The sequence below is a fragment of the Spermophilus citellus genome (genome assembly GCF_964194105.1).
Source record: "Spermophilus citellus genome assembly, chromosome: 5".
In the NCBI taxonomy this organism is placed as follows: Eukaryota; Metazoa; Chordata; class Mammalia; order Rodentia; family Sciuridae; genus Spermophilus; species Spermophilus citellus.
The window spans coordinates 73,069,882-73,074,047 of NC_138186.1; positions in this window are offsets into that span (position 1 = coordinate 73,069,882).

The window sequence follows — 4,166 nt, forward strand, 5'->3', positions numbered from 1 at the left end:
ATGAGTAGCAAACCACTTACCCTGCAGGCATAGCCCTGGGTGTGAGGCCGTGTGTTGCAGTCCCTGCGCTTGCTCCATGGCCCACTTCTTGAGTGGTCGATACAGGGACAGTTGGCCAACAATTGTATTGGTGCCTGCTTGTAATCTGCTTAGCTCCTGCCTGAATATATACATGGTGACTACACAGTAAAATTAGACCTGCTTCCTGCTTGGTCTCCGGAGGTCTTGATTAGCAACTCCGCAGCTACACTCTCCTCTACCCTGTTCCATGGACCTCCTCTCTGAACAAGAGAGAGCCCATGCACTAAGCAACTTAGTGAGACCCTGTCTCCAAATAAAAAAGGGCTGTGGATGTGGTTCAGTGGTTAAGCACCCCTGGGTTTAATCTGTAATACCAAAAAAGAAAATAGCTATTGTTTAACACACATAAATATTTAAACCAGTTCAATAACATGTTGATGAAAATACAATTGACAAATCATAGAAATATTTATTTTTCTAAAATTCTCAAATCAATAAATCTTATATTTGGAAAATTTCACTAGACAGAAACAGATCACATGTATAGATCCAACTGGTCGAGTTAATAAGGGATTTTTACTTTATAATGGCATGGGAAAAATTTTGCACTAATATTCATGTTAGATATAACCTTGATGAAAAAATTTTATAAGCAGCAGCCATAATGTTAGGGCCCAGTGATTATGAAAAACCACAGTAGCTAAGAGGAGATAACCTTGACACTATAATATAAAATCCCTGAAGTGTTATGGATGACTATGTTGTATAAATGTAACTTAGAAACATTCTCATGCTGAGATTTAATACTTGGGGGGTCAGTGCAGTGGTAAAGTTTGAAAAAATAAACATATCAACTAAACAACCTTCATTATTGTGTCCACCAGGGAGTCTCAGTATGAAATCTTTTCACATCAAGGGTAATTTCACCACTGAGTCAAAAACCTAAAGCATGCAGGAGATAAACCAAGCAATGGCAAAATTCTTAAAGAGAAACATGAGCTATTATGCTTTTATGTAAAGTTTTACATATAATATACTTTAAAAACGAATTATTTAAAGATAAATTTTTAAAATATGAAGATAAACATTTTTTCAATCATTTATCTGTATTTCAAAAAACACAGATACACATAAAACTAAGTTATTAAAAGATGTTAAACCCATTTTTAAATTTTATTTTTATATTAGAACAGCTTTTCTGGGCTATTGTTGACATCCAATAAATACCATGTATTTACAGTGAACATTTTGGTAAGTTTTGATGTATGTGTATGCCTCTGCAAGTACCAACACAATCACAATGGCAAACACTTTTGTCCCTTAGAAATTCCTTTCTGTGCCACCCCATCCCTGTCCTCAGAAACCATTATTCTGCATGTCACTGTAGATAAGTTGGCATTTTCTAGAGTTCATATACATGGAATCATATTAATATATGTATTTTTTTCCTTTTTTCACAATGCATAATATTTTGAAAATCATCTATGTTGTGTTTACCAAAAGTTCATTTCCTTTATTACTGAGCGGTGTTCAGTTGTATGGATGTACAGTGTTCATACTCTGGTTATCCATTAACCTGTTGTTGTGGTTTAGCTATGCATCACCCAGAGGCTCCTGTTGCAATGGCTTGCTCCCTAGCTTGTGGCTGCACTGGGAGGTGGTAGAAATGTTGAGAGGTGGACTCTAGGTGGTGGAAGTTGGTCACTGAGGAAGTGAATGGTGGAATACTGTCTCTTCCTCTTTTACTTCCAAATGGCCATTTCTACAATCCATCTCTGAAATGCGTGAAGACTTTCTCCCAAGGCAGCCAGGAAAGGGATAGGTCTGGCATTGGGAACTGTAACACTCCCCCAGAGACCGACTGACTGCCCAAGGAACGTGACCTCCACCTCTGCTCTGCTAGAAAGATCCCACACAGTAGCACTGGAAATGGGCCTAACCTGTTGGGAACTCAGCAGCCTACCTGCCCCCACCTTTATCCTATTTTGGTGAAGAGCTTTCCATAGAATTTCTTTGATGTCTTCTGATATAAATAAAGCAAACCCGGGCTCCTTTGTGTATTAGAACTAGCCCCTTATGGTCAGCTTGCCTGTCCTGTCCCTGCTTTTGAAACTACGTTCTGTGTTCTGTGGTTATTTCAGGTTCTATTTTTCCTAGCTTTTATTTCTCAGTCACCCATTCCACCTGAGGGAAACCCCATTTCCAACCCCCACGTGGTACTTGGGTGGTAGGCCAAGAGCAGTTTCCTCGGTCACACACTCCCATCATGATGTACTGCCTTGTCACAGGCCCCAAAGCAATGGGTCCAGCTAACTGCGAATTAAAATCTGCAAAACCCTAAACCACAATAAATCTTTCTTTTTTTAATTTGATTATGTCTTAATAATTTTAGATGTTCTAATAGGTGGGTGATGATATTCAAGTATATATATATATATATATATATATATATATATATATATATGTAGTGTGTGTGTGTGTGTGTGTGTGTGTGTGTGTGTGAAGTATCTGTTAAAATCCTTTGGCATTTTTATGTAGTTACTTATATTCCTGTCATTAAATTTTGAGAGGTTTTCTATATAGTATGAATTTAAGTCCTTCCTCAGAAATCTGATTGACAAATAATTTCTACTAATTTGTGGCTTGTACTTTCATTCTCTTGTGTCTTAAAAAGGATTACTACTTCTATTCTTGCTATTTTTGGAACATATGAAATATACTTAATCACTATTTAAATGTTCTTGTCTGAGAATTCTAACATCCATGTAAATTCGGGCCAATTGGTTTTATCATTATAGGTTGTCATTTCCTGCTTCTTTGCATCACTGGTAATCCTGACCTGGATGCCAGGCATTGCTCAGTATTTTTTAGCTGCTTTTAGAGTTTCCTTATTATCCTTGGTATTGAGAAATTTGATTATAATGTGGTTTAATCTAGTTTTCTTCATGGTTCTTGTTCTTAGAGTTTGTGAGGTTCTGAATCTGTGAGTTTACAGTTCTTATAAAATGTGAAAAGACTTTAGACATTATTTCTTTAAATAAATTTTCTTTTTCTCTTCACTATTCTATTCTTAGGGGAGTCAAATTACATATGTATTAGACTACATACAAACTGTCCCAAGTTCACTGCTTCTTTTTTTCATTTAAAAAAAAAAAATCTTTGTTGCTCTCTGTGTTTCACATTGAAAGTCTCTATTGCTGTATCTTCATGTTCACTGATCTTTTGTTCTGCAATGTTGAATCTAGTTTTAATTCCCTCCAGTGTTTCTTTCTGCCTTTTTACTTTTATTTTATTTTTTATAATAGGCATTGAACCCAGAGGTACTCTACTACTGAGCTACATTCCAAACCTTTTTTATTTTTTTATATTGAGATGGTTTGGCTAAATTTCTCAGGCTGGCTCAAGCTTGCAATCCTCCAGTTTCAGCCTCCCAAGTAACTGGGATTACAGGCATGTGCCACCAGTCCAGCTTGTCTTATTTTTATAAATTGTTAGATGGACCTGGATCAATGAGGCAAGATCCTTCTGAGTGTTCTACTCAACATCCCATGAGTAGGAGGTTTTGGGGTCTGGTTTTTGTGAACAGGCCCTTTCCCGGTCCTGTGTGAGTGGCTGAACCTGCTCTTCTCACTATGTCTGCTGATCCTGGCCACGAGCACTCTTCTCAAAAGCACCTCTCATCAGTGCTCAGCTGAATACTCCCAGGAACCCTGTGTAGAAGTCTGAGTACCTCTTTCCATGAAGCTCTTTCCTATCTAGTATTCTGTCTAAGAACTCTAGCATATTTGGTTTCCCTGTCCTGTCAACCATGTCTCTTCCATTCAGAGAGTTCAGCAGGCTCAGCCTGAATCCCCTTTCCCTGAACCGAGACCTGGGAATTCTTTCAAAAAACAGTAAGCTGGGACAATTGTTGGGCTTGTTTAATTCATTTCTTGTCTCTAAGGGATCACTGTTCTTCATTTGCTCATGTTCAGTATCTTGAAATCTTGCTTCATTTATTTTGTCTGGGTTTCAAGCCAGGGTTTACTTGATTTGGCAGAAGTGGAGATCTCCGAATGTTAATTTTCCAAACAGGTACATTCTTTTTTTAAAGAGAAAAAGTAATATTTTAAAAATGCAAATAAGGAGAAAAGTGAATGTGACTT